The following is a 12,339-nucleotide window of genomic DNA, read 5'->3' as shown; positions in this document are numbered from 1 at the left end:
TATTGAGACTACAGAAATCGGAAGACAAACATATGTGAAATTTTACAAATGTTATGGTTAATATCCTTTAAATGAACAAATGTTGCATAGAACTAAAAAATATAGAAACAATAGACACGGCTTCCTCAGCCTCATGTTTAGACTTATACCTCGCATTTGACATAGGCGGTTATCTTAGTACCAAAATCGATAACAAACGAGACGAATTTAAATTATCAATTTTCCACACCTTAGTAGCAATATACCAACTTCACTTGCATATGGGATATAAACTTCCCAACTTATTCGGTATTCAAGAGATTGCAGCTGCTACTCAGACTTTGTAAAACGTCTCCAGTGTCTGGGTAGAAAGTTCATGAACCAGGGGTAAAATAAAGGCAACAGTAGTATACCGCTGTTCAAAATTTATAAATCGATGGAGAAAAAAAAACATATCCGGGTTACAAACTAAAATTGAGGGAAATCAAATATTAGAGGAGAACTACGACACAACAGAAACACAAAACTAAAATGTAACACGCATGTTCAGAAACATATAACTATGGCTGTTTTCCTTACATTGTACAGGACATTTTAAGAAAAAATGGCGAGTTTAACCTGGTTTTGTGACATACCAAACATCCCTCTTTAATGGCAATATTAAATATAACATTAAAATGACAAAATAACTTTACGGACTACAATACAAATAAATGGGAGAACATCAAAAAGATGTTCATCGGAAGATATCAAGACCTCGTTAATGAAGTTCTGTATCAATTTCACAAATATACACAATGGATTTGAAGTATCAATTGTAGGTACTGACGCTGGTTACCATTTTAATAACGTGGTACAGTATTCGTTTATTTGTCTATTTTGTGGAAAAAGTAAAATTTCAAAAATACCGAATTCCGAGGGTAGTCAAATGGCAAAATCAAAAGTTCAAACACGTTTAACGACTTGATATTCCTGACTTGGTACAGACATTTTCGTATGTAGAAAATGGTGGATTAAACCTGGTTTTATAGCTAGCACTTGTATGACAGTCGAAGAAAATTATATTGTATTAACAACGATGTGTGAACAAAACAAAAAGGTATAATAGGTTAAAATGTCAAAAATAGGGTAACCCTATAAATAATATGTAACAAAAAATAACACAAAAAAAACATTATTGACATATTAGGCAAATACGAAATACAAGAATACAATACCCCCACCACAGCACAATGACGGGGATGTACAAATCCAGAGCCACAAAAAGTCATATAGACAAAGTACATAAACTAAATCGAAAGACAAGAACACAACAATGTTGCAATAATACAATGACGAGATGTAAAAGAATAGAACCACGTCAAATGGATATCACAAAGAACAGACTAAACTGCAGTTAAGTTCTTTTCATGAAAACAACGAATAAAGTAAATTTCTAAAAAACAAATAAGAAGTAAATTTCATAAAGAAAAAAATTAATATAAAATAAAAGAATACTATAACACATTATTTAAATGATAAAAAAATTACAGTACCCGGAATCTTTACTTCAAGACCAAGGTGTACTATTTGTAAAGCTTATACGAAATATTTATTAACAAGGTCTTGGTACCTTCCGATGAACTTTCTACTCGTGTACTCGTAACTAGTTACCAACAGTACCAGGATTATAATTTAGTACGCCAAACGCGCGTTCCGTCTACATAAGACTCATCAGTGACGCTCATAACAAAATGTTTATAAAACCAAACAAGCACACAGTTAAAAGAGCATTGAGGATCCAGAATTCCAAAAAGTTGTGCCAAATACGGCTAAGTTTATCTATGCCTGGGATAAGAAAATCCTTAGTTTTTGAAAAAATCAAAGTTTTGTAAACAGGAAATTTATAAAATTACCACATTATTGATATTCATGTCAACACCGAAATGTTGACTACTAGGCTGGTGATACCCTCGGGGACGAAACGTCCACCAGCGGTGGTATTGACCTAGTGATGTAAATAATTTTCAAAAGTACCAGGATTATAATTTAGTACGCCAGACGCGCGTTTCGTTTACATAAGACTCATCAGTTACGCTCATATCAATATAAAGCCAAACAAGTACAAAGTTGAAAAGTTGAAGAGCATTGAGAATCCAAAATTCTAAAAAGGTTTGAAGAGTCTGGGTAGCAGCTGCAATCTCTTGAATTCCAAAAAAAGTTTGCAAATTACTTTAATATGTATTCCATGTGCAGGTGAAGTTGTAATATTGCTACTGAGGTGGTGGTTTTGAGGAAAGGTGGGGGGGATAATTTCAAAATCGTCTCGTTTGTCATAAGATTATGGTACTGAGATGATGTCTAATTCATTTGACGTGGATCGGTACTTGTACGTCCAGTTATGTGCTATTGTAAATGTGTGTCCTTCATTTTTGATATTGTGCATTGTCTATATGCCTAATAGAATTTTATGACTGTCATACAAGTGAGAGGTTTAGCATGCTATAAAAACAGGGTTATTCCACCATTTTCCGCAGTAGAACATGCCTGTATCAAGTGAGGAATATGACAGTTGTTATCCATTCGTTTGTTGTGTTTGAGTTAATGATTTTGCCATTTGATTAGGGACTTTCTGATTTGAAATTTACTCAAAGTTTAGTATTTTTGTCATTTTGAGGTAAATTAAATGCTCTTCAGCCTTCATGTTTTCGACTTAACAATTGACTTAAGGTTTGAGGGGAATACATTTGCAACATAATTTTCTCTAATAAAACGGTTTTTTTTCATGTAAAGACAGGTAAATATTCTTAGTCAGAATTATTGTATAACTTGATAGCATTAAACCAGTGATGGAAGGGTATATATTAAAAAGAAGATGTGGTATGATTGCCAATGTGACAACTCTCCAAGAGTGACAAAAATGATACAGAAATTAACAACTGTAGGTCACCGTACGGCCTTCAACAATTAGCAAAGCCCATACCGCAGTCAGCTATAAAAGGCCCCGAAATGACAATGTAAAACAGTTCGAACGAGAAAACTAACGGCCTAATTTATATACAAAAAATTAACGGGAAAACAAATATGTAACAAACAAACGACAACTTATGAATTACAGGCTCCTGACTTGGGACAGGCTCATACATACAAAACAGCATGTGGCAGGTATAAACATGTTAGCGGGATCCCAATCCCCTCTAACCTGGGACAATAGTGTAACAGTACAGCAATCGAACGAACTATAAAAATCAAATTGACAAGAATGGTGGATCCTTGAGGAATCAAATTGACAAAAGAACACAGTGGTCCGTCTGGTAAATATATTCATAATTTCAATACGTGTATTTGTTTAAATCTTGTATTAACTATTTGAACTTTAGTTTCCAGAACAAATTCACTAAGGAAAGTGGACAAACCAAAAATATAACCATGGCAAAATCAAAAATACAAACAAACCTACTTACAATGTAACACTTCATATAGAAAACTGAAGACTTAACACTAACCCAGCAGAAAACTGTGGCTGACCTTATGTGTTTCGGAATTTAAAGCAAACCCTAATCCACATCTAGCACTCGTCGTGATGTTCATGATTTGCACAAATTATGGGTTAAAGAAGAAAAGAGAATGATTTTTTTTAAGGCTACAACAATTGAAACAGATCCGTGCCCTCTGTGCCACATTCATTTCAATGTATGTTGATGTTTGTTTTGTTGCAGTTCAGTGTTTCTGTTGTTCAGTTATTTTCCTTTTGTAGTTGATGTGATTCGTTTTTAGGTTGTAACATAGATTTGTTTTTTCTCTATTGACTTTTGAACATCGTTATACTATTGTTGCCTCTATTTCTAGTCAACTAAATGATTTTTCAAATGTCAACCACGTTCAGAATTCGTGTCTTCCTCATGTATTTTAGAACTTGTTAGACACTACAACATTTAATAAGTAGAGCAATGTGAGAATCGTCTTGCCCTAGATTATGCGAGTTATTTTTCATTCCTATTTCATTTATATCCTTTTAAAAGATTTCGTACAACTAACTTAATATGGTGGTGGGCTATTAGTCCCCGAGGGTATCACCAGCCAAGTAGCCAGTACTTCGGTTCTGCCATGAAAGTACGGATTTTTTGTGTTATTAAAATATGCTGTTACAAAATATTAAAAATTATTATAAATTAAGGAATGTATCTCCCTCATGCAAAGCTCTGATTTCTTTCACGAATTTGGCTATACTTTTTGGACCTTTTGGATTATAGCTCTTCATCTTTTATATAAGCTTTGGATTTCAAATATTTTGGCCACGAGCATCACTGAAGAGACATGTATTGTCGAAATGCGCATCTGGTGCAACAAAATTGGTACCGTTGATTTTATTAATCCTCTTCGTGCGTATTTGCACAATTGGTGGCCACTACCAACACCTTTCACTGTTGCCTGTCGTTTTGCCTCTTCTCATGTCTTGATCTCGAAATATCGTGAGCCTTAATCCATCAATTGGAAATACAACTTCGAAATACTGATTCACTTATTATACCAGGCAATGGGCTAAACATGAGAAAAAAACCGTACATATTTCTTTCCGAATGGATTAAAGCTGTGAAGTTGTTGATACAAATCAGAATTAAGACACTAAATGGGTCTATCAATACCCATACTACGTCAATCGTTAGAGACCCAAATGTTGCAAACCACTTGTTCTACCTCCATGACAGATATGTTGTTCTCCCCGCAGATAAAGCCAGAAACAACATCGTTTTTGTGTGTAAATCTCATTTCAGAAACTTCTTGATAAATGAATTAGTTATTTTCAATTCACTTGGACACTCAACATATACCCTGACGACACTTATCAAATAGGAAATCCTGGATATCAGCAATCAAAGCCGGGCTTCAAAGTTATTGTGATACTGCCTTTTCTAGAGGTGGCGAGAATCAAATGTGGATATTTTAAAATTCCAAAGATCTTTTACAGTATATACAATCTGAGACTCTCATTTTGCTCCTAGTATTAAAACTTTTAACTTTTCTACACTTTACACAAGTATTCCCCATTTCAAACTAAGAGAAATATTGAAAAACTTGGTATTGCTTTATTTCATAAAAAAAATGACAAACGTAGAAACAAGTATCTTGTCTTGGGGAGGGATAAATCCTACTTCGTAAAGAATCACTCTGAATCAAACAAAACAATCTCTGAAACTGACATTATCAAGATGCTTGATTTCTTGATTGACAACATATTTGGTACGTTTGAAGGACCTGTTTTTCAACAGACTGTCGGCATTCCAATATAAAACAATTGCGCCCCTCTTCTTGACGACTTGTCTCTTTATTAATATGAGACTGACTTCATACAAGAACTTCGTAGGATGAAAGATAAAGAGGATAGCAATGTCCTTTAACTTTACTATCCGCTATATAGATGATGTTCTCTCACTAAATAATTCAAAATTTTGTGACTATATTGAACGCATTTATCCCATCGAGCTACAGATAAAGGATGCAACAGATGTAGTTGATTCTGACTCAGATTGTGGCTTTCATCTAGAAATTGACAATGAGAGTCGGTTGAAAACAAGACTTTACGACAAAAGATGATTTTAGCTTCCCAGTTATGAAATTTCTATTGCTATGATATTTCCGGGCTTGTATTTCTTTTCATGATTTCCTACTTACAAGAAAACTATTAAACTAAGAGTTCCAAATGGTAAAGTTACGCCCTTTTTTGCTCAGTTAATTTTATGTTGTACATCACCATCTTTCTTTCTGGTCAACCATATTACTTCAAAAGGGGGGGGGGGGGGGGGGTTGTGTTTTTTTTTGTCAGAAGCAGAATTTTTTTTTCTCGCGCAAACTGCAGCAATCTTTTTTATTTACTAGTAGTTTTTTTCAACGTTATCAATCGAACATACACACAATATTAAACACTACATAAGGTATGGGGAAATTCTAGATTCAGTATATTTTTAGGAGGTCATCTGCTTGATCAGAGTATTTAAAAAAACCCACACATGACTGGTTTATTTTTGAGCTGTCACGTAATCCGTTAAATTGATAGCCATTTTCCTCTCATAAATTACTCTTTTTTAATATAAAATTTGAGTGTTTCTGTATTAAGATAGTTACATAATATTATGTCCTTCAAACAAGTGCAACCACATGACATTGTACGAATTACAGTTTTTGTCATTTCCCCCACAGCTGTTCGTTACAATAAATAGCAAGAAGTCTGATGACACATACATGTATCCTTGGATTGATTTCAAAATAGTGACAAAATATCGTTTATCGAGATTTGTCAGACTTCCAAAATTTCTCGCCGAGGCACAGCTTGGCTTGACATTCTATTGGTGTGTTTTTGTTAATAACGGATCTTTTATTGAAATTGATGATAAAAAAAAATTATCACTGAGGAGAAATGAATTTTCGAAATGTGCATATGGTGCATCAAATTAAATTTGGTATTTTATAATTCTGTTCTAATGTCTGCATTTAAAGCGCCTTTTTGACTACCATGCCATATAAAATGCTAATACTACTACAAAAATAAAAAGACAAAGCAACGGGAAAACAGATTGTGCTGTTGTGTGTAGTCAAGTATTGATTAAATGAATGGTGTTTAACGCCACTTTTGTTACCAATATTGTGTTATTTCGTTGAAGTCAGTTTTTGATGGTGGAGGGAAACAGAACAAGTCCATTTCAAATAGCCAGTTATTGGAAAAAAATCCGGATTACTTGAATTATACAAATGACATTAATGAACATTTTGAACTATTTACAGGACTCAAACAAGTATGCTTGAACTAGAATTCGTCGTATTTCAGATGACGCCACTTATAGTTTGTCCGTGACAAATAAACCCGTCACATTGACCTTTTTGAAAGAAAACTGGACTCAGCATTATTTGACAAAGGACAAAGCCACTATAGTTTAAAATAACGTTTTCCACTTCCATGTAAATGAGACGTGTTATTTTGAGTCACCAATTATTTGGTTAACTAACATCTTTTTTTTATTGAGAACAATAAAATTGTCCTTGAGCTGAATAAAGCGTCCGTTTTAAGTTTCATCGGTTGAACTTTAATTATATTTTAACACAATTATTGGACACATAATTTAACCCAAGTATAACCTTACCATAATCATTTCTTGATTAAACATGCGAAATGAACGACTGATTTCTGTCCAATTTATACTAATATGTTGAAATGATATTTAATATGCATGTTATATGCTATTATATTGTACTGTTAAATATGTTAAATGGAGAATACTCCATAAGTCTGTTTAACTTTTGTCTAATTCAATTTGTGTTTAATATGCAAATAAAATGTGTTTAAACTTAAAATAAACGAATAATGATTTAACAGATGTAATGTCTCCAAAATATCTTAACTACAATGAATGCAAATTTATATCTGCAAGGTTAACCATAAATTTCAGACTATTTTTTTTTTCAATTATTATACTGAACAACAAATTCATCATCTTTACACCATAAGTACATGATTTACCTGAAACATATATACTAAATACTTATAAAGAGATATAGATTTTACCATGAAGTATGTATTTTAATGATTTTTTTGAAAAAGGGAATATAAACGGATACATTTAGAAGAATTAAAATCTGTTTGATATAGTGGTTTAACCTATGTTGCAGAGTGTCAAATATAATATGCGTTTTCAGTCATGTTTTATTTATTGATTGAAACAACCATTGATTATAAAAGTACAAGGTAAATTATTATAAGCATGTCATTTAAAAAGATATAAGAGGATGTGGTATGAATGCCAATGAAACAAATGTCCATCCAACTCACAATTTGTAAAAGTTAACCATTAGTGTTCAAAGCACGATCTTTAACACGGAGCATTGATTCACACCGAACAGCAAGCTATTATGGACCCCAAAAGGACTACTGTAAAACCATTCAATCAGGAAAACAAACTAGTTTGTCTTATCTACATAAAACGAGAAACAAGAAAACTTTAGGAACCAGTCACAAAACGTTTTACACAAGGAAGCTATTAAACCAGGAGTTCCAATTGGTAAAGTTGAAATCATCCCTTCGTAAATTTTACGGACGTCATCACGAGTTAGTTGACCGTTATGGAATAACCGTTTCACAAATGATATCGGATATGTGCCTTACGTCGTAACAATCCCCTTCCCTTTCATGAATGTGACCAACTTAATTATACTATTTTCCGGATTTGTTATAATAAAATCAACGGTACCATAACATGAGCAACAGGATCTGCTTACCCTTCTGGAGCACCTGAGATCACCCCTAGTTTTTGGTTTGGTTCGTGTTGCTTATTGTTTAGTTTTCTATGTTGTGTCATGTGTACTTTTGTTTGTCTGATTGCCTTTTTCATTTTTAGCCATGGCGTTGTCAGTTTAATTTCGATTTATGAGTGTGACTGTCCCTCTTTTACAAAGTATGAATGCACATGACGGGTGATAAATGCTTAGCAGGAAACGCTAACTCTGTCGACACACCCGGTCTTCCACCATTAGGAGTTCAAGCGTTCCTTCGGTTTCTGTTGGTTTGGTTTTGGTTTTTTTTAGAGGGGGGGGTCTCTTCCTATTCGATTTACAATTTGAACCTCGATAAACTGCTACCTGCTTAATAAAACTTCCCCAAGCATAAGAATTCAATATGGAAGAGAGAACCTTCACATTTATTGATTCCACAGATCCTCTTTGTATACACCATTTGCTTGCAACATTTTGGGTTTTTTTTAAGGTTTACTTTAATAGTATCTCTTTTGATCATAAAGCTGTTCACGTATTGAGAACTTATGTATCAATGGCTTTCGAATATTTGGGTATGACCCTCCGGATGAAGGTTAACCAATAAAAGAGCTTCAGACAGATAGAATTAATAGTGTTATTTTCATTTTCTCTACATAACCATACCCCATGGGTGACTGAGGAATAGAACTTTGGTCAATAATGTCTTCTTCCGACTGACAATAAAGTACTTGCCAAAGTATGGTCTCTGTTTCGGTTGTGCGGGATGTACAAGTACATAGTCACGTCATGTCAGAATGGGGACGTTAAATACAATGCCTTATTGGGAATGCAACGCTATCTGCATGTTGAGAACCCTTGTAACAGCTGTTGGGTGGGTTCGTATGTTGCTTGTTACAAGGCAAACTTGTCTTTCCAATAAATCCTCATTTTCCAGTGGCATTCCAAATTTCCCTACCCTACATTCCAGATGGTCTCTATAACGAACCTCCTATTGCATATATCACTTCGTTCTCGTCCTTAACATTCATGAAATATTTGCAACTGGGCGTTAACTTATCAACAATCAATCTACAAAACCGCATAGAAGAGACCAAATTATGTATACAGTCCGCCAAAAGTTAAGCACCACCGAAATATAACTGGCAATATTTTTATAACTACTGCGAAAAAATATTAATGTTTGGTGTTATGAACTACCTTCAACATACCCTAAGAAAATCCATTACGGATTAAAAGATTGAACTCCGATAAAGCAGTCAAGCAACCTCTTATCAAAGGTCATCTGCGCGTTTACAAATACACTGTTTCTCCAGGTGGTAGTGTTAGTGCTCGTACATTGGTAAGGCGACTTCTCAGAGGCAACCGAAGAGCAAGTCTTGGTGTATAGAGACCTATACTTACAGGTAGGCACTCTACCGTCAGGTTTTAATGGGATAATGACTATCTATGCTTGAACATAAGAAGCAGAGAAAACACTCATTGTTCAGATGGTAGTCAGTTTCTATTACTGCCAGTAGACGCCATAATACGAATTTCGCGGGTAAACAAAACGACCTATGACCAAAACAATGTTTGCACAAGGACTGCATTCAGTCCTGGTGGTGTTCCAGTACGGGGTTGCTTCTTATACCCTTATAAGCTGGGTACGCATATTCTGCAGGGTAACATAAGCGGACAGACATACAGAGATTTGGTGCCTTAAAACATTGTAGTCCCTCATTTTAATAATCCCCCACTTGCGTCTACATTGCCAAGACCCTTGTACATGGACGACAACGCTAGAACACATAGGGCAAGGATTTTAACCGAGTCCAAAGAGCAACAAGCCATTTACAGTGTAGGACACAGCCGGTCGCCTGGTCGCCAAATGCGACCAAAACCTTGATTGGGCGATTAGAAACTGTAAAAAGATAGATAGTTACTGACCCAAAAATAAATCATTGGGCGAGTGCATTATTTTTCTCAAAATCGTAATTACTCCTATAAATAACACACCCCAACTTCGGAACAATCATTTTCGGGAATCCTCTGGTCACATCGTTACTTAAAAACGTACAAGTTGAAGAGGTGTTCCATAATTAGAAGGATATAGAGAAGAAGAATAAGTGCAATAGAATATTAACATGGCGAATGACAAACACATCGTGCGTGATATTGCTTGTTTAGTGGGTCAAATAAGCTTAGGCTTTACTGGCAATGGTGGTCGCTAAACAAATTGTGTTTTATAAAAGATAACGACAGTCATTGACAGTAAAATTTCGTCTGACCCGCTAAACCAAACAAGGACAAGGGAATTCTGAAAAGAACTCAAAACGCAGTAGTCCGAGATTACTCTGTCGGACGTCAGAGTAATCTCGGACTACAAACGCAGATAAAACTGATAAGCTGTCAAACTATTTTTCATACGATTGTGGATAGTAAACCCCCAAGGACAGAAACAAGTGATAAGAAAATATTACGTTTATAAAGGTGGTCTCATTGCGGGTTCCGATCCCGGATCCCTTTACTGTTTTGTCAGATTCCCGTATCCCGCTTACACTATATACGTAAGCAATTCTCACGTTTTTGTCATTTCCCGGGTCCCGCAAGACCTCATTTCCCGTTTTCACGACTTTCACGTTTCACGCTTACAAAAAATCGGCAATCCTGCGTCACGCTTAGACCCCAATGAGACCCACTATAAAATGTCTTTGATTTTGTTTTGCACTGACATTTTGGACTGAAATACAAATTTTGGAAATGACTGACCGGATAGAATATCGCGGAAATTCCCAGTCCTATTTCTTATAGATCAACTCACAGAAAACTGTTTAATTTTAAACGCAACAACAAAATCTTCAGTGATGGGCACGAAATCACTATGCAACCGACACAGTAATGGAACTTCACTTCTCGCTATTCTTATGGAATGAGAGGTCAATTTTTCCTCTTCAAAACCCTATATTGATCGATATAAGGCACTGGACTGTACAGTGAGGTTTCATTAATTCAGTGACAATATAGACTGGATCAGACTGGGAATGTGTTTTTCAGGGTTAATATGTGTCGGCAAGGTTTGATTGAAGAATTAAGAACATCAATTTATATTTGTTTTTTTTCATTTTTTATGGCTCAACACGGAAAAATAATTGAGTAAAATAATTGGGCTACCAATTTACATTTTGGGCCTGTGAAGTAATTTTTTTACTGGCCCAAAAAAAAAATTTCGGGCCAGCCTTCGGCTGGCCCGACTGTCCTACACTGTTTACACTGTTTTTAGCCTTCCATGTCCCCATACATAAACCCTATCAAACATGTCTGAGATGCCGTTGGCGGAAATCTCAATCACAGAGATCCACCTTCACAATATTTTGTCGATTTAAAAGTGGTTGTTTAATGCAACAGATTTTCCTAAACTAAAGCTTGAAGGCTTTCACCGAGAATGATACGGCGATTTTTGCTATTGACTCAAATATTGACATTAAATTTGCCGAACATACCAAAGCTTATGTGTAAATTTTTTTAATAATATTGGGTGATCAATTGTTGTAAAAAATAAAATCAAAGTGAAACTTAAATTCTGTTTCTGAATTGTGTAATTTACACTATTTCTATGAACGGAAAACCTACATGCATAGAACCTTCATAAGTGACTAAAATTACATTTCTGGTTTGTTTATGGTATACATTAGCAAAATTGCTATATGATTGTTTTCTTTTTTCCGTGGAATAATTTATTTTTTAAATTTGAAAAAAAACCTATGCAATAAAAATAGGTGGTGCTTAACTTTTGGCGGACTGTATATATCAATTTTAACTTATTGAGTAAATTATGATTTTTTTATTTCATAAATCATGTGTTTAAGAATAACATTTCATTTAAGTACAAATTTCAATAGACGATTTATATTTTTGATACTTGTAGACGTAAACGATCGAATAATGATTACAAATGGAGGGAGAAAAGCTATTTTAACTTGAAAATAACATGTATACTATACTTTATACGTAGTGTCTTCAGTTTGGTTATCAGAAGATGTCCCAATAACCGTATGTTTGATCCATTATACAATAAATTTATCATTTATGTAGAACAAATGTAAATCTTGAATCACACAGGACATCTAAAGAACGCCTAGG

Source organism: Mytilus trossulus, chromosome 6 (assembly GCF_036588685.1).
Source record: "Mytilus trossulus isolate FHL-02 chromosome 6, PNRI_Mtr1.1.1.hap1, whole genome shotgun sequence".
Classification (NCBI taxonomy): domain Eukaryota; kingdom Metazoa; phylum Mollusca; class Bivalvia; order Mytilida; family Mytilidae; genus Mytilus; species Mytilus trossulus.
This window is presented reverse-complemented; position numbering follows the sequence as displayed.